Genomic DNA, 25,224 nt, shown 5'->3' with positions numbered 1-25,224 from the left:
CACATTATCCACCCATTTAAAACAAGTGATGGTGCAACCCTGGAGCTGAGCATTTACTGTTGTCACATACGCACTCAAACGCCAAACCCTGACCTGCATGATGGTGAAGCTCTGCTTCTTGCCTCTCCCGTCTCCTCCGTCCTCCATCCATCTCTTCTACCATGTCTATCTCACTCTCTAATAAGCTATTGACATTTTACTTAGTAATGACTGCAAAAATAATGGGTCTTGTGTTGGGCGGAATGGGCAATGACTAGAAGTGCCATTTTCTAACCTCCACAACCAGGTAGAAAACCAGGCTCATTCAATTCCAATTGCTCAGTTTAATTTGGCTTTCTTTTCTGGGTAAAGGGTGCCAGCCCCTGCGCACTGGATTGGCACTCCACCACATCGCAATGCAAAGATTAGTCAGGGCCATCTTGGCCTAATGCGTCACATGCGAGTGCGTCTAACACAAGTGAGTCATGTCCATTAGAACTATTACGAGGAGTTACACTGTGAACCAAACGACGCGTGTGCACAAACATCAGCGCCGCACGTGACTAGAAGGAGGATGTAAAAAATAGTTATATTATTCAAAACACCTCATGTACAACTGTGCAGTCAAACAGCAGCTTTCACTTTGATAAAGATAAAAAAAAAAATCAACTCACTAAAAAACAAAAAACAAAATAAATAAATAAAAACAAACATACTTTTTCCGACTCTCACTTAAACCATTCATAAGGGTTTGTTGAGAGTTTACACTATTTCTTAACTAGCAGAGCCGGGATTATTTTATGACACCCGACTGGCAATAATGCCTCTTTACAAATGTCGCTTGAGGCTACAAACAAGGATGGAGACACATGCCTACAGCCTAAGCAGGGTCCATGAGCGAGTGTTAAAGAGTGCTGATATAACTCTTAGGTTATCTACACCTTGCACATTGCTTTACAAATAGCAATGGATATGGATGTTGGACGTTCACACACTCACACGTGTAGCTTATAAGGCGAGCTACACATGCCCTGCATCAATTTGAACGTGCGAAAAAGGTCAAATGATTAGTGTTTTGAAAATTGTGCCCTCTAAGTGATCATTAAGTAATGATACAAATGTCAGCGTGACACACAAAGGAAAGTGTTGTGGCCACTGACAAAAACAGTTTCCCAAATTTCATTAGCGTGCAAGTTCATACTGAGAGCAGAAGAAAAAACAGAAAAGGTTTTATTTATTAATTTATTATTTACTTAGTCTATGTATCGACGTGGGAACAGCTGTGGATAAAGTCGTGGAAAATTGCTTAAAGAATTGTACTATGGGAACAGCACCAATAGGTACAGAAGTTTAAAAAAAAAAAAGTTCATGGAAATACAGGCTTTTTAAAGTTCTGACCTTTGGCTTTAATGCAAATGTATGACATTTTCAACGTACACCCTTTTAAGAGGAGGAAATTACATACACATATGATCACACACACCGTAGATGCCACAGCAATTGAGATGAGTGACATCCAGAATTGATTTTGCTGCCACCGGTCCGATTTCCTTTACATGCACTAATGCACAAGTTTTATATTTCCCACTTCTCTTTCAGCACATCTGCATGTATGCAGTACATGTCTCTCTCACTCCTACTGCACCTCATTCCTACATACTATCAAGTGTGATCCAGCCAAGTGTGTACAGATGTGGTAATCCATTTGTTTAAATACATCTGACACGTTCATTAAGCTGCTAAGCCACACACCCTCACATTTTTCCCTTTTCTCTCTCAATCCTTCCACCAAAAGCTGCTTTTTCTTACCGCACTGAGACGGTAATTACCATGCAGTCAAATGAGAGGATGGCAAGCAGAAACACAGCGCTCGTCTGTGGCCGCCTGCCAGCCAAGCTACTTACGCTGTGGAGCACACAGCACTCAGGCACTACAGGCCAGTGTCGGCCGCGTATGACTCTGGCTTCCTGAGCTAATAAAGATCATCTCGCTGGCTGAGGATTTTGGAGTGAACGTGATATAGCATGTGGAAAATCCTTAAGAGGAGATATGTTTGTGGGCGGCTGAGTTGTAAGTGACTGAAAGAACATCGAATCAGAAAAGAAGGAGACTGAGGCATGGCAAATATTACCGGGTTACACTAAGTCAGATGATGACATACTTATCTGGTATGCAGAGCTCATCGCATGATGAATCACCAGCACTACTCTGAACACAAAATTCAGACAGGCCCAGTACTGGACTGTGGCATTTTCATGAATTCTGAAACGAAAATGAAAGGTTCTCCACCGTCTTTCCACTCCAGCAGCATTAGAGACTCTCTGCCTGTTGGCCCGCCTGCTTTTCAGTCGTGTCGCTGCCAACTTGGCACATTACCCGGGCACTACACTGGTGTCGGCAACGAGCCATCCCCACCGGCTCCATGATTGCCATGATCTGGGTCGGTGAGAGTATTACACGGCCACCTGGAAAGAGGCGAACACCTGGACGCAGCTTAGCGGCCAGCTCAGCCATAATACAAGTCTTTTTTCTGCCAGTATATATAAACCTCCTTCCTCTCTCTCGTATGGTGCACAGAAGTGATTAGGCATTGTGTAAGCTCACTGTCAGTCTACAGTAGGTAACATTTAGCAGAATCAAACTGCATTCAGTATTCACAGGCATAGCTGAAAGTAATGACAGCCGCCTCATGATGCATTGTGTGATGCACAGCAGGTTGTACTCTGGACCTAACAGGGACTTTCTGCAAAATTTGGGAAAATTATCAATAGTGCATCGCATGGCAGGTTTGCCAGGGCAGGGCTTTTTTTTTTCTTTCAGCGTAGCAGAGACAGAGGTGTGTCCTTACCTCTTCTCTAGTGTTAAAGGGAGGGACATGCTGAGGCTACTGGGGTGCTTTTGTTGCAACAGGGTCAGGTAGTACATTATGCATCGCCACCTAGATATATGCAGCAGTCAAAAAAGGCCAAAAGACAGAGAGACTGACATTATCTGACTGATTTTGTTTTTTTAGTCATCATGTTTAAACCAAACGTATGTAAATTGTGCAGCCTTTGACTTTACTGAGGCTGTGGAACATTAGAAAGAGTCACACACTTCTGTTTTCTATTTTTCCTTGTATTTCAAATAATCCTTTTTTTTTTCTTTTGATCCTGTGTCCTCGACAATGAATTGAACGACAGCAATGTCATGCAACATTGTTCCAAAACCTGACCTTTGTCACTAAATGTCATTTTCTGCACTCGTATTTACAGTTTATATCCCCTCTTCTTCTAAATGTGTAGCCTGTGTGTTCTCATTGTTAGTGCTTCGCTCAAATTGTGCGGATCCACACATCCTTCAAATAAATCTGCCCTTACATGCAGTGAGGTAGCTGATTAGTTAGGTCCCCTTGCACTTATGCCTTGTTTAATCTCTCTGTGTTATGGATGGATAATCCTGTCTTCCTCCTTGGCCTTAGAAATTCTTACACTTTTTAATTTTCAGCAGATAAGGAAGAAATATAATGCACTCTACACTGCTTTGTCCCTTGTCTAGAAGTCCTTACAACTCATAAGTAACAAGTCGCATTATGTTGTCATCCATTGTAAAAGAAAAACCTTGAGGACATGAACCCTAAGATAAGTTGCTGCAAAATATGTGCTGTCGTCCATTAGAGCATACTACATATATTTATATCATGTTGTTCGAGGCAAAACTACTTTTTTCATCTTCTTGGGAAAGCCAGTCTTCATTAAATATGGTTCCCCTACAGTGAGTTCAAGAGTCACAACTCACAAACAGTGGGATATAAAGTCGTGCCCCAGAGAGCCAGCAGAGGTACAACGTATTACTTTTTGTGATCTTGACAATGGACCTCACCAGGAGCCGTCAAATCCAGACAGCTCCCACAAAGGTATCCCACAAAGCCCAGTTTACCAGGTAGTCCTCAAAAAAAAAAAAGGAATGAAAATGCGGTCAAAGATTGGAAAGCCGATTAAACACAGATGCTCAGGAGTGATAGTGCTGATCACAGGAGGGCAACATTGCATACAACGCAACAGGAACAACATGGAAAGGTCATGCAAGCAAAGAGTATTGATGAGACTGGAGAATTTGTGACGGAATTAAGCAAAGCACAGAATTTGTGCTAATTACTAGTCCTCTGGGTGGTTGTTAGTGGGAAACGTCCACTGCCTATGTGTGCTTATATAAGCAATCAATGGCTTTAATTAGACTATTAGGTGGTATTAGGTCCCAGCAGACTCTTTCCAAGGCTCAGGCAGCCTTGTTGTTTACCTTCCTGCATGTTGGGAGGTTGTTATGTATTGTAGCTCCTGGTGCCAAGGTTGGCTGTTTGGTTAGACTTCACACATACGAGTAGATGCAAACCGTCTGACTTGGTGTTTGCTCACTAATGGTTAGCGTGATAACAACTGACACGTCTTTAGGTGGGTTTTAACCTCACTAGCAGCTCGGCCTTAGGCATGGCACTGTTTACAGTGTATTGGGTGTGAAAGCCACCATTGTGCACCGGTGCTATAGCCAGGCTAGTTCTCACATGATGGTCAATGAAGAATAATAACAATAAAAAGTCACATTATTAAAAGTTACCTCATTATTCTCCAGTGTCAGTCTACATTCTGTTTTTGACGAGCACACCTCTTTTTATCACAGTACCGTGTTTACATTCCCCAGGATTTTGCTCCATTTTCCCCCGATTTCTTTTTGAGGCGCAGAATAATCCAACAGTGGCCTTTTCCATGAACCGACATAGCAGCTTTGTAGTAGATCCAATAACACTGCATTTACCAAGCAAACATGCTGAAAAAACACTGTGACGCTTCCCTATCTTCATATTCATTATTCCACATCACGCAGATTCCCTGACCCCTCAGAAGTGAAATGCTGTGAAATAGGAAACCGTAATGCCGGTATTATTTTCAGTAGCCTTTTATCTTGAAGAGCTGGATTTTTATATAAGCAACCAGGGTGACATGGAGAGGGGGTTTCAGTGCCGGCTTTCATCCATGAGGGAGAAACAGAGACGTATAGAGAGGGAGAGATTCACTGGCAATGCAGGATGGGTAATGAAGGGGGAAAGTGGAGGAGGAGGAAGAGGAGGAGAAAAAAAAATGTTGGTCTGGGCTCATAAAGAGACAAAGGCAGAAAGATTTAGTTGAAAGAGAAATGAGAGAGGGACAGTCAGAGCCGGGAGGTGAAGGGGAGCACTGTAATAACTTCATGCATGTTTAAGCAGAGTAGGTGCCAGCGCAGACACAGAGACGACACCAGGTGCACTGTAGCACCTCTTGAGTTGGAGAGGGTGGAGGAGTCTAAGCGGAGTCGGGACTGGATAGACATAGCATGCACACACATAAACACACGCTGGAACTATTTTAGAAGGTGAAACTTAAGCAACTTTATTTTAATCAAGGTGAGATGAGGTAAAATAATCCCAGCTTCCAACGTCTGGAATAGTAGAATCACTCTAGCTTCTTCTTTAGGTGGCTCTTTTCACCACATGACCACACTTTAATACATATACTCTTGATCCCCAAATGAAGAATCCTAATGATTATGGTGATTTTATAACATTTTATTTGGCACAATCATGAGTATTAGCCAAAGAATACTCGAAGAGCCAAAGGTAAAAGCACTATTTCACATCAATGAACATGTTAAAACTGAATATTAATTCTTAATGCATTACTTTAATGTTGCAGCTGCTAGCAATGGTCATATGTTTCGAATCTAATGATCACATTACTTGACAAACTGCTGAATGGTAGATGGTGAATTCAACAATAGGGATAATGTTAACCAGATTCAGAAAAGTAGCTAGTAACTGCAGGTATTAAGTACATGTGTTAAAAGTACAATATTTGTCTCTAAGATGTGTTTTAGTCAAAGAATTACTTTGATCGACTGTTACTAATGATTTTAAACTAATAAAATTCTAATACAAACAACATGAGCTGTTTAAAAAAAAAAAAACTTTGCAATGTCTGTGAGCAACATAATAATGAAATGTTTCCAAACAATAGAATTCATAAGCAATAAGAATTTATAAGCATGCCACACTTCACAGCTCACTTTCCATTACTCAACTTGATCCATTCAAACAACACGCATCAAAACATAATAATATATGTTCTATCAAATTTGCAGTTTAGTTTTTTTTTTTTTTCTTTTAAGCAGAAAGTGTGTTAACATGCAGGTGTGAGCAGGCTTTGTACAGCTTGTCAGGCTGTCAGCCTGTGAATCTTGCTGGGGTTTGGACTGTTAATTGGAAACAACAGAATAGATGTTTGTTTTTTTTAAATAAAAAAGCTTAAATATTCATTAATAGCAGCGGTAAGACACCCAGCCAGTTTCAGACAGCTCAGACATACAGTATGTCCATGTGAGTTAAATGTATTGTGCTGTGTGCCCAGTGTTCTGCCCTTCACTTCTCACATTGTCATACACACACTTGCACACGCACACTCCTCTCATCTCGCCAGGGAAACTATCCACTGTCAGAGCGAACATTGGATTGGAACAGATGGCATCACAACGATTGAAGCCACCTACAATGGTTCCCACAACTTCCCCATCTTTCTCCTTCTCTCTTCTACCCTGTTCCTGCACCCCTGCCCAACCACACTCATCGTCAGGCTGCATCACCCCAGTCTCTTCAGTGTCATCCAGGCTGATAGTCGTTGCCAAAGAGGTTCAGGCTCACTGGAAGCCCCCACGGTGCCCCACAAAGTCAGCCAAGAGGAGAAACAGAGCGGGGAGGAGTACGAGGAGAAAAGAGCATGCTTCTGGTGTTATTCCCCACCTGCTTGACTCTTGCTCTCGTTTTAGCTGCATTTATTTTTAGCCCGTCCGCATTTGTGTGAAATTATCAGCGGTTGCTATCAAGTGATTATAGATCATTGCTATGCAAGCTAAAATTTAAAACCCAGACAATTAAACATCTAGTCATTATGTGCAGGACAATCTTTGCTCTTTTGCACGAGTCACTACTTTCCCTCTCCTTCTTTCCATTCTCTCATCCCCCCCCTTCTTCTCTCTACCTTACCTTCTCACACCTCCCTAACTCCACGCCTGGTTGCAGAGTGCCAGTCATGTAAATGAGATAGTTAGCAGATCAAAAGGCATGGAGAGGAGTTTTTAATAGCAGAAGAGGTGTTGATTAGTGTCAGAGAAGGAGCGACAAGGCAAAGTGCAGGCAGCCTCTATTACACCCCAATGCTTTGAGGCATATGCCGAAGTGTGTGTGTGTTGACGTATGTGCATAGGTGTGAGAAAAAAAAAAATCAAAAAGCATGGGAATGTGCGTCTATGTGTGGCAACGCATTTACACTATACCTACAGACAACTGTCTATGAAAGTGTGAGTGTGTGTCGGCTTCAAAGTGTGTGCGCCTGCCCTCCGGGAGATCATGGTTAATGCATAATGCATAGCTCCATATTTCCGACTATAACAGCAATAATGTTGGTGTGCTGAGTTTAAAAAGAGCAGATCAGGTGTAGGAGAAAGTGATTACATGGCATAAACAGTAAAACTGATATTTCTTTATTGTGAAAAGTAACTGGCATGAAGATGACAGCAGCTGAAGATCTCCCCCCCCACCCCACCTCCAAAAAAAAAGAGCGCCAGCAACAATGCAAATCAAGCGCCATACTGCAGGAGGAGTAACATGGATAATGAGTTACCCCAGTGATTTAAACGGACGCTCAAATGAGGTTAAGTGTCGGATTTAGAGGCATAAAATTGCCAAATTTCTAAATATGAAGAAAATCCGGCTTGGCTATTTTCATTTGTATATAGAATTCACATCAACAGTGACACATTATTGTTATTATTTGCACTTTAGGTGGCAGAACTGTATTCTGGTAATACACTGTGTATACTGAGGAGTTAAATACATTTTAGCTTGACACTAAACAATGTGTGTAGCATGCTTATTTAGGACTCCAAGGATATAGTTCCTTTTCCTTTTATTGCCGTCAAAGTTATGTAACACTTGCCATTTGTCTTACAATTTTTATTCAGAGCTAGATATGACCCAAGTATTTTTTTTTATTTATTTTTTTAACCAACCTTTATATAAGAATAAATAGCAGTTCAAAGCTGGCATACCAGTGGCTATTCATTCTTTGTCCAGGGTCTTGCCCACATGCTTTTGCTCGTGTCAGAATTTTCATCTTGCTGCTCTCCCCAGCTGCTTCCTCTCACATGGCTCGCTCCGGCTCGCTCACACAGATGGCAGACGGGTCGAAGCACTTTAATGAATTTTCTAAGGGCCTGCGTTGGCAATATTAAAAGGTGCTCCCAAACTTAAACACGTCTCACACCAGAGTCACATGCATGCGCACACATTCTGTGTGAAAAGGCTGAAGCATCCATGTCTTTCTAATACTCATAAATGGATTCAGACATTTAAAGCAGTACACACACACACACACACACACACACACACATTACCTTCTTCACGCATCAATAACATCCACAAACACAGAGGGAATAGACCCAATCCTACACACTGGTGGACATTCTTAATTAAGTCCATCACAATGACAGGCACCCGCTGGAAGGTCAAAGGTCAATTTTAATGATGAGCCTACATATGGCGGCAACCGTGTTGCCTTGCAAGTGAAACGAGCATCACTTCTGCTGATCCATCTGTCCCGTGGTAATGACTGCACCTGGCCTCGCACGGGCCAGCGCACACAGGTACCCGAGCTCTCAGAACTAGCTCGGCTGCATAGAGGGAAACAATTAGGAAGCAATAAGCACGTCACATCTTACGGCCCCAATGTTCACTCATTATGTCTAATTATCTATCCGCGTCTGAGATTTTAAAGCCTCCTCTGTACGAGCCGCTGCGAGTGAATGACTGCGATCACTGCGCATGTGGAAGTGCCATCAATTGCTAAGCGTGTCCTCTTTTCCTATGATAACAGTTTTCTTGTTGCATGAGGCCAGTGTTTAGGAACCAGATTTTTGAAGCGTCAACCAGCATTAAAGCTCTGTTTTAGCTTCTCTTACCCACATTGGAGCCTGAAGGAACTACACCAATCCAGGCCGCTTTTTGCTGGCCTTGATCGCGCCAGTCAACATACGACTGCCTGCAGGGTCCCCTCCCCCTCCCGTCTTCACAAGTGGGTGATATAAAGGGCCAAGCCTGTGCTGTGCGGCTAGAGGCATCAAGGCTATTGCCGCTCCCCCTTTTTTATTTCTTCCTTTCTATTATGTCTTTCCGTCTACTTCTCCCCAGGCAACAGAGTCTTTATGCCACCTCTATACAGCTGAACTCAGGGTCAGAACTCAGCATAGCGCCCACGGGTCTCTGATCTCCCCAACTTCTGATCACTCATCAAGGTCTGCCAGGCAGAATTCTTTAAAAAGCTACATTTAGAAAAGTCCCTTAAATCCCCTCAGTTTTTTTGGGGGGGGGGTAAATCACAAGAGTGTGGGCAAGGCCCTAGGGATGATACATCAGACCACAGCTGCATTTGATTTAGATCTGTTCTTTCATCGAACTTTTTTTGATTCACACTCTTACAGCAACTCTTTAAACTCGATATGATAAAAACAAGTTTGCATTTGCTTGGTCAAAAGTGTTTCTGAATCATTCTCAAAGATTTTATAGCGTATGTAAAAATTATTAAGTTATTAACTTGTCTTTCATCATCCAATTTGACTCTTGTGTAACCTGAGAGGAGAAAAAAAAAAAAAAAAACAGTATTGAGGATCTGGGGATTGAGATATACAGAGGCACAGCGCTTCTGTTTTCAAACAGGAGACAGCTGCAACAGGAACAGAGCATCTGCTGCGGTGCTAACATAACCAATACCTTGTTCCTGCACTGCCATGCCTGAGCAGCCTTTAAGCCGGACAGCGCTAAGTCTGACAACTGCCTGTTTGAAGTTCCCAATGCTCATCATGCTGTCACTCACAAAGTACTTATTCACACCCCAACTTGAAGAGAGATTAAAAACAAGTGAGCAATATATGTATATATATGGGTTTTTTTTTTTTCTTTTCCTTGAAGAACAGCCTTACTTTTGGAGCCGGCCTGGCTTCTTGTCTGACTTGTGTAAACTTCTAGATACTTCTGCAGTCTGTGTGAGCCCAGGCCATCTGGAGTCTCTGTCAGAGCTCCTCTAATTCTTTGTTACAACAGGGGGAAAAAAAGAAAAAGAAGTCATGTTTATATCAGCTCAGATGGAAGGGTGCAAGCTCTCTCAGTATCACTGATGACATAGCAGCACTGTTCTCCCTTCTACAATGTCTGCTTCACACCTTCTGCCTTTTCTGTCTGCATTGGGGCCTTTTTGCAGCGAGCTGGAGCTTGGCCAGCCAGAGCCATTTTGTCCCATTATGTGGTACTGTAAAAAAACAGCTGCTCTCATTCCACACTGGTGAATAGGTTAAATGGCGACACAAGGAACAGGGCTTTTTTTTTTTTTTTTTTGTCTCGGTTTAAAATGACCGACAACAAACACTCGGGGTTCCACTGTTCCTACTCGGCTGCCTTCCAGCTCCACGGCTTCATTCAAATTAGTGGCCACTCAGTCCCGCAGAAAAGACCGAACTCCCTCTCTTGCTCCCCATCTGTGTGTGTGTGTGTGTGTGTGTGTGTGTGTGTTACCTACTGTGTGTAAGTATTACCCACTAATTATTCCTCATTATTGGGTGCATCACAATCTGTATAGACACTAAGAGAACACATGACCATTGCAGTGGTTGTGATAAGTGTGTGTGTTTTTCACGCATGGTAACGGTTGTGTAATGAACGGGCTGATCCATAGGTGCTTAAGATCTTCCTTCTTTTTACCAGCATATTGCATAAAGCTTTTAAGTGCACTTGTAAAACTAGAGTTTAATAGCACATTTTGCATGCATGTTTAGAGTGTTACTCTGAACCACAAATGTCGCTTTTTACAGTGTGCTTGCCTAGTAAAACAAGAAGAAGAGCCTAGCAGAAAGATACTTGTAGATAATGAGGGACAGATATATTTAGAATGAAAGATGAAAAGAGATACTTAAGATACTTATCAAATCCTTAATTAGAGTTTTCTTTTCTTTTTTTTTGCCTCAGCTGACCTCGGAGTCAACGTTTTGCTTCTGCCACCGATCACCTTCGCTCCTATATTTTTGAGGAGGTGAAAATTAGAGGGGTGGGGGGTAGAAGGGGTGGAAAGGTTTTGAGAGATTTTCCACTGGATAGGGAAGAAAAAATTGAGCTATTAGAAATGATTAGCAACCTGATCAGAAACTTACAGACACAGTATACTGTGGTTCTTCGGGTTATGCAACATAAGTTGTATTATTTATGGACATGTACGGCTAGATGAAAAGATGGCGATTCATTTTAAAGTGATTATTGTAGTTGTCATTTGAGATTCCCGGTGGCTGCACGGAAAACCTGCAAATGTGTGCAGATTTCATTTACAGTCCCTGATGCCAACATGAACAGCTTGAATTAGTTGCAATTATATCGACAGAGGTCATATAAATATTTAAATCAGTCTAATGCAGCAACAACACAAAGGGACTTAATGTTGAGTTATCAGTAGGTGTTGTCGTGGTTGGCTGCCTGTGACCAAACAAACAGGCTCCTCTGATACCCTTAAAATGCAGTGTTGTCCCCGCCGCGGTGCTCTGACTACAGTATGTGATAAATGACAAAAGTCAAGACCGGCTGTGTCAAAGAGAACCTCCCTCGAGGAAACTGATGTCCTTGTCCAAGAGCCACCATGTCTCTGAGGACTGATTATACAGCACCCCAGATATCTCACCAAGGGCACATGATGTCTCTTTAAGTTTAACCCAAATTTCTGGACAAAGTGTAATTCCTGTCGCTGTGCTTTCTTTGCACATCGCTGTTTTTAAGAAAAGAAGAAAAAAAAAAAAAAACGTGCCAAATGTGTAGATACATTAACAAGATGAGCTACAGACAGTCACAAGACATTTCCAAATGTTAACGGCATATTTCCAATAACAGGCTGCAAGAGTCCTTGGCTTATTCAGCACAGTGCCAGCAAAACTTCCCCTTTTTTGTTATATAACCTGTTAAGCTGGACACACACACACAGATTGTTAGTTGCTGCCTACTGTGTTCTGTGTTAAGTGCAGTGTTTTTTTTATCTTTTACCGTACAGATTGAAAGTCTTATAAATGAAAAGGAACATTGTGTGCCTCACTTCCATCCTAGGCGTGACACAGGGCAGTTTCGCACCATCAAGAAACAAAACTGGTTAATGAAATAGTGACTTGCAGCATGAAAAACAATAAAATCTGGTAGCCAGCACAAAGGGTTGGCGTGTGACTGCCAGCTACTCGTTGTGGCAAACCCATTTCTGTCTTCTTTCAATGGCTAGTCCCAAAAAAGAAAAGTCAAACTAAATTGAGTCCATGCCTTCAGTGCATGTGACATGCTCACTATGTCGCATCACAGAGTCTTTTTCTTATTCCCCCCCCCCCTCCCTCCCTCCCTCAACACTGACCACTCCAAACATCCTGAAATCCCTCTTGTCAATAGAGAAAAGGCACCATGAGGAACGGACGTCTTAGCTTTTCTTTGCCTTGTCAAAAGTTTCCATATCATGTTGTGGGTTCTACACAGCATAACTAAGACCCTGGAAGCAGCTTATCTGCTTAAAACAGGAGGGTGAGAGGGAGGGGAAAAAAGTGTCTCTGTCCTCCATCTTTTTCCTGGTTCAGAGAGTGGGTTTATTGAAGCCACCAGAGCTTTTGCGTCTCCCTCTAGATTCCCTTTCCACCATCCCACCAGTCTAATCCACTTAGGCTCATGCTACCTCCATCGCTTTTGATTGGCCGGGCTTTCAAATTTCCACCGCACGACTCAGGAACAATCAATAATCTTCACTGCACCGCAAAAAAAAATAAAAATCCTTGTATCAAAAAAAATAATGTGATTAGACAAAGACAAACATGGAATGGGTGAGAGTATTATTTACCCTCTTCTGCTTTGGCTTCTTTACAAAAAATGACACTTATCTTCACATCGCATTTCGAATGTCTCTTTTCCATTCGCATTGCCTTTCCACACCGTCCCTTCCACCGTCTGAGTCTCTCTCTCTTTCCACCAAACATTGTGATGCTAATGTCAGTGAAACCCCAGGTGCTTCCAGTGGCTCTTGAAGTCTGACATCAGTCCCTACCACTCCCTCCCCTGGGCCCAATTTTCACGGCATGAAGCTTCAAGGTCCTCAGCTGAGCTCTCTGTTTAGCAACAACAGTAGCAGTGAGTGCGAATGTGTGTCAGACAGAATGGTAATGAGCGTCCCAGAGATTGAACCCCAGTCTTTTTCCCCCCTCTCCCTGAAAATAGATTTGTTCTCACGTGGAAAGCAGACATTGTAATCCCATTCCTCCATCGCTGATCCCCTTGGAGATTTGTTGCATGTGCACCAAAAAATGTAAATGAATACAGGAAGGATAGACTATCATCAGTGATAAATCATACTACTGGCAAATTCTGCTGCAACACGACTAGACTGCTCAGTAAGCAACGGCAACTCAGAATTAGTCCTGAGTCTACTATTTTCCCTTCACACTACACCCTGTTATTGTCAGTTCACTCCATTTCCTTGTTTTATTGCACATTTACAAGAAAACTCGACTTTAGAAGAGTACATTCGTTGAGGGACCACTTTCAATGTTTAAAAAAAAAGGAAAGAAAGTGTGCTGTAATGGAAATCCAGTATATATTTCTAGGGCTGCCAGGGGGCTGGTACAGCATAGTGGAGGAGAGTGGAGGTTTTATAATATCCCTTTTTATAAATCGGTGGAGATATGAATGTCAGCTGGCGGTGACACTGTAAAGACGTGGTTAAATGTTGGTACTCTTAGCACGCTGGTTTCATTGTTTGTGCCGGGGCCACCCTAAGGTCTTGGCGGGCCAGTGCAGGACTGCCATTTTATTGTGCCGTCGGAAGCGCGGATGTTGGCTGTCAAACTAACAAGCTTGGGGAAATGTAGCAAAGGTCGAAGCGCCCAGGCTGCGAGATATCTGACGGCTACTAAATTAGCCCACAGAAATATGGAGAGAGGGGAACACCTTGGTGTACGGCGTGCGTGTTTGAGGCCCATTTGTTTGTGCTGTGGTTGTGTTACAGTGGTGCAAAGAAAAAATAAATAAAAATGAAACAAAATAAAGGCCAGGGCTTGTCAGTTATAGATTAGGTTTCTGCTTATATTTTCTCTGCTCCCACCCTCCAGATCTTGAAACACTGACAAATATTAATGCAAGTTGTGCAAACTCCCAATCCTCCTGGGACTCAGACGTTTCAGGTCCCTCGATTAATAAATGATGCCCCCCTCTTGACAGGGACTATTCTTAACTACCAGTCTGTACAATGCTGGGCCACCATCATTTTTCAGGGGAGCCCGTGACAGCTGTACAGCCTCAGCCTGCATTGAAGTTTAGCTTGCTGTACATTATAATTTGCTGACGTTTTGTTTCTCTCTTTCTCTCCCTCCTACCTCCCCCCACCACCACCACCCCTGCTCCCTCTTTTTTCCCCATGGCCCGCTCACAGATGTGACCAACTATTCCACACTAGGTAAGGATTCAGCTCATTTTTCATAGCACTGTTCTCAAGAGTGAGAGTCACGTTTTTGTCGTGTGTCTTCGGGAGTGATGCTAATGCATAAATATAGAAGAGGGGGAAAATGTTGGGGTGAGAGGTGGGGTTTTGGGGAGGGGGAGGTGGATGCTACTGTTTGCTCAGTAAGGTATGCAACGCTCTGCAATCCTCACCCATCCTATTTTCCCCACATGTGCATGTGAATACACAGTGGTAGGTTTTTTTTTCTTTTCTGGCAAGGATTGTGTGCTCTGCGCCTTCAATTTGAATTTTATTCAAATGAGAATCAAATGGCCCAGATTGTTCAAAGAACACGCCGGAAGTATTGATTTAAACAAGCACAGCACGGATGGTGTCTGTTTCTACACTGTGGTGAGTGTGTGAAAATATCTCATATGTTAAGCTGCTAACAATTTTCCCCTTTTTCAACTCCACATGTCAACAAGAACCCACTAGTACTATTAAGATGGACAGTGTCCAAGAGTAAACAGATCATGTTGGAGTTTGAGCTTATAGATGTTGATCAGCGGTTAATTTTACGGAAATTACTGCAACACATAAAGGAGAGAGGAGGTCGTAGGAGATGGTCTGTGCGGCCACCGGACCGAGTGGGGTTAGAACAGCAGGGTCGAGTGGACCACTTGTTGTGTCTATGTTACCATGCTACACAGCATAGTTTACGTAGAAGCATCAAGGTTTAGAAGCTCCACCCGAGTGCTAGGAAGATAGTTATGCAATAAAGTATTTAATTATTGTAACCCTTTATGCACAAAGTTCCCTTAGGAACATTTGTTCATGTAAATCTCCTTCAGGAGGGACGTCCCTTTTCTTCATAAAGGTTGAAAAAACTTACATTTTGATGGTAAAGTACTATGCAAGCAACCCGTTGATTGTAACAGCAATACACTAGGCAGATAGCAGACCTGTGGGTTTAGTGAAATGGTGAAAAATAATAATAATAATAATAGTTTCAACTCTAGCTGAATTAAACAAACCCAGTGTGAGAATGACCCTTGCTGTTGGAAGCCAAGAGCAGCGTAGCTTCCTATGCGTTTTCAAACTATTTCCAGAGACACTCAGCAGGATGCAGGAGTGTGATAGAGGTCACCTGCATGAGTGAATCCACCATAGCGGGGCCTCATACGAGGACAGAGAGACCTTACAGAGCTACCTATGGCTATGAACATCTGCCCATAAGGGGAAAAAAAATCAATCATCTCATCTGCAAGTTGAAGCATTGCACACTTTGATGTTACTCTAACATGGCTAGTGTTTTGTCTCAGATAGATAGTCACCCTATGTGCATGTGACTTTTCATACTTGGACAATTTTGGGAGACGGCCACCTCATTGTGTAATTGAACACCCAGTGCCATGCCACCGGAGTTTGGCTACCCGGCAGAGCATCTGCAAGCAGTTCTGGTTCGGCTCTCAACTCTTTGAGGCAGGCGCCGGCTGACTGCTCGGAAACAGAAAACCCCCTAGCTAGCTGAGAATAATAAGTACCCGAGGGAAGCTGCCAGATGGACATTTACTGTGAGCCTAGCTGGAGAGGGAGAAATCTGTCAAACATCACACTAGGCATCTGTGGGGGAGCAGTGCAGGTTCACGTCCACTATGTCGGATAAGAGGAGTGCTCTATGTTGAGACTAAAGGCTGTTAGATTTTTAAAATCCTGTCTAGTTGATGCATTTACCTTCTGTCAAGGTCAGCGATTCACATCACATTAAAGTCACCTGTTACAGTGAAAGCTTTAAATAACGTCTAGATAATGGAAGCGTTGAAGATATGGGTCATGTGATAGTATCAGCCATTGCTGATCCAGGCGCTAAGTGCTGTGGCGTTGTCTCTTTTTATTTAACAAAAACGCTCCTATTTTCAGGAGCTTTTAATTAACACTTAACTAAAATTCACAACTAGATTCAACTGTGCTGCTGGCGTGACAAAGCAAATCAACATCCACTTTTTTGTCTCCAACTTGTAGGAGTTTTCAGGTACCTTCCTCGGCAAAGCTTCTTCTATTTCTTATTTAATTTTTGTGCTCCTGTACAATGAGTTCTCCCTGTCACAGAATAGCTCTGTGTTTGACCTCAAGCATAAAAGTATCCTTTTTTATTTTTTTATTTTTTAAATCCTACACTTTTCAGTACAAAACTATAGGTAAAGAATAACAATTGGCTCATTATGCTCTTGGAAGCTTGAGGGCTCCAGAGCTGGTAAAGACAGGGAGGTCGGGGGACAAAGAGCACAAAGAGATCATCCCAGTATCGCCAGCAGTGAAATAGGACCTCAGTTCTCTCACACAAGCTGTGTACCAGTTATTATTGCATTATGTCTGGCAGCCCTCCTCTCAGACAGGAACTGAGCCACACTTGATCAGTGATATGACACTGGCACAGAAGAGAGTGATTGCTGGCTGCTCAGTTAAGCAAATACCATTATGCCATTGAAGTCTAAAAGTAGATCTGTGCGTGGTTCAAAAAAAAAAAAAAAAATATAAAAGGCCAGTTTGGACAGTATCCAAAGCAGTGGTAGCGTTTTAATTCTCAGGAGTGAATTCTTCTGAAATGGTTTGGGTTTATTCATCTCTCAGACGGTGAGAACAATGGTATTCAAGGATAATCCGACACTTTCAAGTGTCCATCTGGGTTTCTCGGGCCCTGGAGAAACACTGTGTTACATACTGTACAAACTACCAAGAACACAGCTCACCCAAAAGGACATTTTTGGATGATAATGAGCATTATGCGCATTATGTTCATTTGGTTTTGTTCATGGGGTTGTGTCCGTGCGCTTTCTAAAGGTGTGTGTAAACAGAATGTATGCTTTAGCGGTGATCACAACTCCACAGCCCTCCACAGGAATGCTTACACAGCCCAAACAATTAAAGGACAACCACGGCTTGTTTCTGTGGTGGGTCTTAATGCAACCGCTTCCTTTCTTTCAGCTGTGCCCTTTTGGCTAACGGGCCATTTCACTAATGGTATCTTTGTCAAAGCATGTGTCAAAAAACCTTCTGACATTATCAAAAGCTCTTAAGGGAGCCTAAAGTTTCTTTATGTTGATTCTTTCCCTCTTTTACTAAAGACCAACTACTGCTGCGAATAGCTGTTTGATGAGAAATGTGACAGATAGCTTGTTAGCGTGACTTTACATACGTTCCACAGTAATTAGATGTGAGTGACAGCTTCACCAAGTGTTCCCTTCTGCAGCCACTTTTGAAAAATCAGCTTACCGTGCATTCAGTTTGCAGAGCGTCTCGCTGCTTGCCTGTAATTCCAGATTTTTCAATATTTTCATAATAATCGCTCATCGTGACAGATGATTACACGTGTGACTATCCATATCCATGCACATACAGATGCGTTAAGGACGGCGTGGAACAGTTATTTAGACGCAGCTTTGTGTACACTTGGACGGCCCTGTCTGTCCAAAGGAAGCCGAGCTGCTGTTATGAACAGATGGCGTATCTTTAACTTTATCAGCGGTGGCAGTGTCACCCACAAACGCGATAAGTTGCCCCATTGCCTGGGGAGAGCGGCATCCATCAGTAGCTAACAGCATATGGCGGAGGCACATTAAGGTGTCCTCTCACTTTCTCTGCTTTCCTATTCTGTGACTAGTTCTGGAGCCAAGTATCAGATGCTTACTTCACAGGACAAAGTGTGTGTGATTGTGTGTGTGTCTGTGTTTGTGCAAATGCTGAGAAGTAGTCGACACCCAATTTGAGATCTTGTGCTCAAAGCTCAAGTCACTTATTTACTTTTTTTGTTAAGCCTGAAATGTTCCAGTTAACCCTAAACCTTCCTGCTTTTATTTCTCTTTTTTTTACCCTTTTTGTACGTTTGTATTTTTATGAGCTTAGGAGTTAAATTAGATACAGCCAGGAATGGTAAAATACTTCCTTATCCATTTGCAAAGAACGCACAAGGCAGTATCAGCAACTATATCAGGGTCAACAAGGTGTTGTTTTTCATCTCTCTCCCACTAATAACAAACTCCATCGCCATCTCAACCTCGCCGCCCTGGTACGGCATTTCATTCCAGCGTTGGAAGGAAAGCGTGTTTACCAGATCCTCCATGTGTTGCATTCCTACATTAAGCTGAATGTCAATCAAAGCCTTGGTTGCTTGAGCAAGTGGCTCAGTCTTCCATGGACCAACATGACAGCATGGTGCTGGACGCGAATCAGACGCAGTCGAAAAATTGTATTCACCTCGTGTGGAATGGGAAGTACACAGTAGCAGTGAACGCGCTCATAATTAAAAGCCTCCCTCCCGAGGCATGCACAAATTGTTACATATGGGTATGGGCCATTAACACACTAGGCTAAATTTATTATGAACATCAATGCCCTCATGTTTCTGAGCAAAAGCTCATGCTTAAAATAAAAGAGCTTAATTGTATAAGTCCTCAGGACTAGTGACACCTTGCCTGAAGGCCTGTGCAGTTTCTTTACACTGACTACATATGCTCTTGTTTTATAGTCATTGTTTTGCAGCTAGGACTTAATATTGAGTAATAATCACCTCCAGTGCTTTTCAAAGTTATTCTTCCTCTCTTCCTTTCAGTTTTGACACCCCTTTTATGCTAAGTTTCAACTCATGTATGAAACCTCTGATATGTCACAGCATGCGTCCCATCCAAAGCCCCGTAGCCTTCCCTTTTCTATCATTGTTCCTGTGTTGACGTCTCTCTAATAAGCGGCTTTAATTAGCCCGCTCTTCAAAAATATAAATTTCTATTGTGTCTTCAGGGTTTGGTCATTAAATGAACAAAGGCAGTCAAAGGACGGACACAATGGGCTCAGCTGATTAAGAGTGAAGCCATAACAAAACTTGGCCGAGAAACAATCAGGGAGTCAACTTGACTCGACGTCATCCTGTTGAGCTCACTGGATAATTTGTGCTGAGAACATGTCCCCCACGTACAGAGATGTGTTGTGTATTTTTTTTTCTAGTCATCACGAGATGTTGGGAAGTTGCGATTGCAAAGGTTTCAACATATAAAGTTTTTCTTAGTATGTACACATTCTACTGTATTTGAGAGCTGTTACTAGCAAACTGCTGCTTTTAAAGCCCTTTTAAGTTTGCAGAATGCGGAATCCAGCATAAAGTCCCTTGCATTATGAAGAAAATCTGTTGGGATATCAGCTGAAGTCATATGGTCTCCTTCGAGGCAGCATCTGGCCCGTGTTGGCTCAAGCCCCCTGCATCCATTTTGGCAGAACATTTGAGAACGATGAAGACCACTGGACAGAATCCATGGCCTTGCTTGAAGGTTGAATGTCAGAGGTCGCTGGGTCGCCAACCCATCTGCCGATCTGGCACTGCCACGTGCAGTACAGACTGGATATGTTAGATATAGAATGGCATGTTTCGTGGGCGTCCCAGCAGAAACAGGCTGTGTTCATAGCCTGCTCAGTTGCATGCTCTACATCTACATCATGGCATGTAGCATGCCAACAGATTATGTCATTGTCACTGGCTTGAGTAACAATGTTTTGAAAGGTGCAAATTGACAGTAATTAATTTGTTTTGGTGGGCGTTTAAGATTCAGAGAGGTATAGATTGCAGAGACATATGGCTAACAGCCATCAAGAATATTTCCAGGAAACGTTTTAATTTAAACAGTGCGTGCCTCTTTGCTAGACGGTGTCATTAAAGGTGGGTCCAAACTGCAAAAGCAAGCTGTTTGTCTTGATCATGGTCAAATTAACCCATCAGGGGGTCCTGGGTCAAAAATTGGATGTCGGGCTTCAGTGAACACCACACCACCCTCTGTGCATTTTTTATGTACCCTGTCACTTCCAAGTTCCCATCGTGTGGAGTGCACACAACAAACTACACCTTTCAGGTTCACTGAATTCTGCTCATAATGTACAGTTTGTGCAAGATAAACGGAGAAACACGGGAAGATTTTACAAACTTACAAAACACATCAAGTAAGGTTAATGGTAATAATAAACAGAGAATGCATAAATTATGATAACTCATGGAAGGTACAGGATTTCTCCCTGTCAGAGATGGGAAAAAAAAAGTGTCCACCAATGCTGTTAGGGGTAAACTGCTCTTACCACTGATGTTGCCTTTTCGGTTTGGCCACATTAGTTTGCAGGCTTTTTAATTTGAGACCGTTTTAATTCTTCAGGTGCCCTGTATTTGTAAAGAGCAGCACTTTTTAAGGATGCAGTGTCCCCCTGTTTTAAATGGGAGGCATGGAACCCATTTTTAACGGGTACTTTTTTCCCAATGTGAATTTTTATTTTTTTTAAACGAATACCAAAAATTTTTTTTGATGATGTACCTAACAGCCACTGTTTGTCATTAAGGCGCAGTATGCCTTTTTTAAATGACTATCAAAACAACCAATGGTTTGAAAGCTGAACCTACAGAAGAAACCCTGAAGCAATTTTCCCAAATTGGTTTAAAACGTTACTTTTCCCTCTGAAACCTTCAGCTGAATTTACAATATTAGGGCTGAAAGTGAGTGGATTTTCACACTGCTTGACACACTAAGTGGCCTGATGCATTAAATAGTTTCTCCCTTTTTTATTTAGAGTATATTTAACGGCACCATGGTTTTGGAGGAGAGAATGAATCTTTAGCAGCTGCAACATATTTACCCTGCAGAGCTCTATGTACACAAAAAGCAGCTCCGCCATATCCCAGTACAATACTCATGCCACTTTCCTGACCCACACCGAAATAGAAAGTCGTGATAATTAGTCCTTGGTGGCCTGCCATACGGAGGAACCAGGTTTGTAAATACAGGAGAGGATGTGTCCTCGACTGTCCCTGGTTACAGATTAGGGCCTGAAGCCATGGGAAATTTGATCTGGGCTGTTTCTATTTATTTATTTTATTTCTGTGACATGGGCTCTGACATTCCTTTAGATCAAAATGGGAAATTACTGTTGGCTTTGTGTTTGCTCAGGGCCTTCAGTGACCACGGGCCTTGCTAAAGGGTTACCCTTTGGGGTAAGCACAGAACAGTGACCATGAGATTGAATTCAAGCTCGAGACGCGTTAGCAATCTCAGCCCTACTCTCACACTCACAAAATGTCCTATAATGTTACAGTTACATTACATTTCACACAGAGCTGTTAAAATAACATTATTTGACTGCTAGGATACAAAGATCGTTCATCACCGGCTTGAATTAATTTGGTGTTTTGTTTTTTTAAGCCAGGAAGATGCTGTTATGTGCCACTGCAGCTTCACAGCCTCGTTATTAATTTCCCGTCTTGTTACCACACAACCACCTCTGACTTCTTTTGTGCTCTTCCTCTCAAACTTCACTATTTGACTTGGCATGATAATCACCTCACTTGAAAGATGGCAGGCAATGGAGAAAAAAAAAAGATTAACATACTGTGTGCAACAATAACAAGCTGACACTGCACAGTGAAAAGCACGGAATAATCTATCCTACATTTTATTCTTTCCTCTAGATTTTCACCACGTTATCTGTTCTATTTTTATCCCGAATTTGTTCTCTTCAATCACCAGAATTGTATTTACCCTTTAGTTTTTTTTCCTCCCATGTTTTCCAGTGGGTTCTTATATTGCAAGTTCAGTCACAGACTCGGTGTGTGTCATGCACACAATTACACAGCTCACGGTGCTGAACAGTTTGTTCAATAGTGAATAACCTTTCACAATCGCTGCAGACATCATCAGTCATATGCAGGGACAAGCAACACAACCATCTCTGTGTAACGACTGTAAACTGCTGTAAAACTTAGTGAGTGGTATAACAGTATTTTGTATAAATGTTGATGAGCTCTCAGTGTCTTTCAATGCAAAATCATCATCACTGTCTGAACAACAATAATTACTGAGCTAGAACAGGTAATTTATAAGCAGGGATTGAGCGAGGCCGGGTGAAGTTGGGTGCATTACGATTATATCAGCATAACCTGGTGTTGTTATTACATCAGCGGCATCATTAAAGCTCGGCTCACTCTCGTTCGGTGTTGCTAATTCCTCTCGTGCTTAAGTCCTAATGAGAAATAAAGAAGCACTTACAAGGAAGCGCACGGATTGAATGGCAGGTAGATTAGCCGTCTGCCTCACTCAGTTTCACTCACACCCTCTGTGTCATGCACACAATTACACAGAGCTCAACAGAAACAAAGAAACCCCAAACGCACTGGAATACACATTTTCGCTCGCAGTCTCAGTCTCTGTGCCTACAATCAAACAAATAGCACTTTGTAATAAAGCCAGGAGGATTTTCAAACGCATCATTATAAGTCTTTAGGGAAACTTTATGGAATCGAGACCAGCCGATACTTCATGACTTGGCATTTATATGGTGCCACTTTAGAAATTTCAAAGCAGAGCCGGCAAAGTGAGGATTTGCATTTATAACTGATAAATTCTATTGAAGCGTCAAAGGAGAAAAAAGTGACTCATAATGTTGGAAAACAATTGCTTTCAATTGCATTCATAGCAACATCAGTGATATACTGGAAGTTAACGGTCTTATAATTAGTGCACTGTAATATACAGCATGCAGTATATGTAAAGGTGAAATTACATGATATGTCCGCTCCATTTCCACTGGATTGTCTCTGCTCTGCCCTCCTGCCAATATTTTGTCAAAACACATATATTTCACACTGACTAATGACAATTATCTGCCCTGGTTGGAGGAGGAGACCCTCAGCAGTTCTGGCATGTGTGCATGAGTTACCATGCAGAATCACAGACAGCAGTCCTAGGGGAACCATTCATTGTCTTATCGGGATATCTGACAACACACACAATGCTAATTCAGGTGTGAACAGCAAACTCATTTTCATTTTGTAATCTGGCCATGCTTTCAAAACTATTGAGAGTCTGCCCATCTCGTTGCTTCCCATTGGACGCACAAACAAAAACACAATATCCAGAATATATTGCGAATGAAATGAGTTTAAAAGGATTATTCATTATGCACACGCATAATATGACAGTCAATACCCCATCGATCACTGTGGAATTTTAATTTACCCATAATGAAATAACATTAAGTGAACCTGATTGATAGTTTTTACACATGAGAGCACACAATTAAGTTCCACACATGCTACACAGATCATGTGCACGCACACGTACACACACACACACACACAGACACAGACCCCTGTGCGTTTCAGTGCACCACAAATTCACAAACTCCCGTACCACAATGTTATTATCTCGTTCTCCATGGTCTCATTTTTCACAAAGCCCCAGGGTGTGTGAGGGACAGTCAGGGTTGAGCTCACACAAGCCCAGGCTGCACACCCGGCTGCCAGTGAAGGTCTGTGTTAGCACTGTGTGCAACGCTGCCACAAGAAGCAGCAAAGGGAAAATGGAAAGATGATCTTGGAACACAGTGTGATGCAGGGACCTCTCACTGCCTTAAAAGGAACTGCTTGACTTTGTTTGAGATTATTGTTTATTTGGAGATTTGAACTGCAGAGTTATTATTTTGAAAGCATTTTATCACAGAGGAGATAAGTAGACTCAGGTCTTTAAACATTGTAACACAGGCTACTACAGGGCTTCAAGCCTAATGGATTCACGCAAAGGTCACATTTTGACCCGAAAGAAAGAAATAGAAAAAAGTTTCCACTCAGTTGATTTTTTTAAAACACACTTGTAATTATTAGCATTTTCGACGATGCAGAATGGTGCATTTCAGCTATGCACAACAAAAGAAAAATCTAATCATAATCATTATTAAATATTATGATGTATGACCTCCTCCCTGGGTATTTCATTTGAACCCCTGCTCCAGTCGGGGCAATGCAGCACAAGACCACCTTCATGAGCTGGCAGGTGTGTGTGTGTGTGTGTGTGTGTGTGTGTGTGTGTGTGTCCGCCTGAGCTTTGAGGAGACACGGGTTGGTTATCAGACTCAAGAATTTCCAGTCAATACTTGTCTTTGTGAAGACATTCCTCTAAAGCTCCCATGAACACAGTGTTGTCCAGTGTTGCAATTTCACAGACAAGATGTGAAGTTGTCCATTTCCCAAGCTGCTACAGCTCGCTCTGTGCTGCAGTCTGCAGCACTGTCAGGACATCATGTGCCATTCAATAAATTTGGGGACGTCTTCATTCTCAAAACTCAAGTCCCAATTACGACTATTCCCTTCATCCTTTATCCATAAGGTATGGATTTTTAAACTGAGGCAGTGAAATACCACTGACTGTGATAGAGGTTGCCAGTCTAGTTTCTTTCTGTCTGCAGGTTTGCTCGTTGACATTTAGTAGAAAGACAGACCACGAGCCAATGAAAGAGCTGATTTGTTTTCAGATATGTGGTCATTTATCAAACATTGTATTATCGCTAAGGTTTAACTGTTGAATTGTGGTGTGAACGACAAATTCTAACAGCTCCATAAAGATACTCCACCTACACAGACTATCAAGTTTTTTTTTTCAAAACACAATTTTCACAACCTGTTCTATAAACGTTGCCCACTCTTTACTAAACATGTGACATACTGTAACAGCTAGATGATATGAATCACTTCCTTAGTTCACCTGCAGCTTCAGACCAAACAGTTCCAGGGCATTAGTTCTAGGAAAACCCCACCAGCACGACCTTCAGGGTTTTTCTGCTGTGGGCTCGTGAGATGACCGGGATCTCACATGGCAGAGTCGATCACACTGCTCTA

At 42.3% G+C, this 25,224-nt stretch overlaps 1 protein-coding gene across 28 annotated transcripts in view; it reads left to right on the top strand.

The window, feature by feature from the left end:
- LOC137137115 (receptor-type tyrosine-protein phosphatase delta-like) overlaps positions 1–25,224 on the top strand; it is a 337,728-nt gene that overhangs the window by 80,376 nt on the left and 232,128 nt on the right. For all 28 annotated transcript variants that reach the window (XM_067523019.1, XM_067523010.1, XM_067523008.1 and 25 more), the window contains exon 4: positions 14,523–14,546. The gene's annotated coding sequence lies outside the window, so the exon portion shown is untranslated. The remainder of the gene's footprint in view (positions 1–14,522; positions 14,547–25,224) is intronic.

The sequence above is a fragment of the Channa argus genome, chromosome 12, assembly GCF_033026475.1.
Source record: "Channa argus isolate prfri chromosome 12, Channa argus male v1.0, whole genome shotgun sequence".
Classification (NCBI taxonomy): domain Eukaryota; kingdom Metazoa; phylum Chordata; class Actinopteri; order Anabantiformes; family Channidae; genus Channa; species Channa argus.
This window is presented reverse-complemented; position numbering and strand designations above follow the sequence as displayed.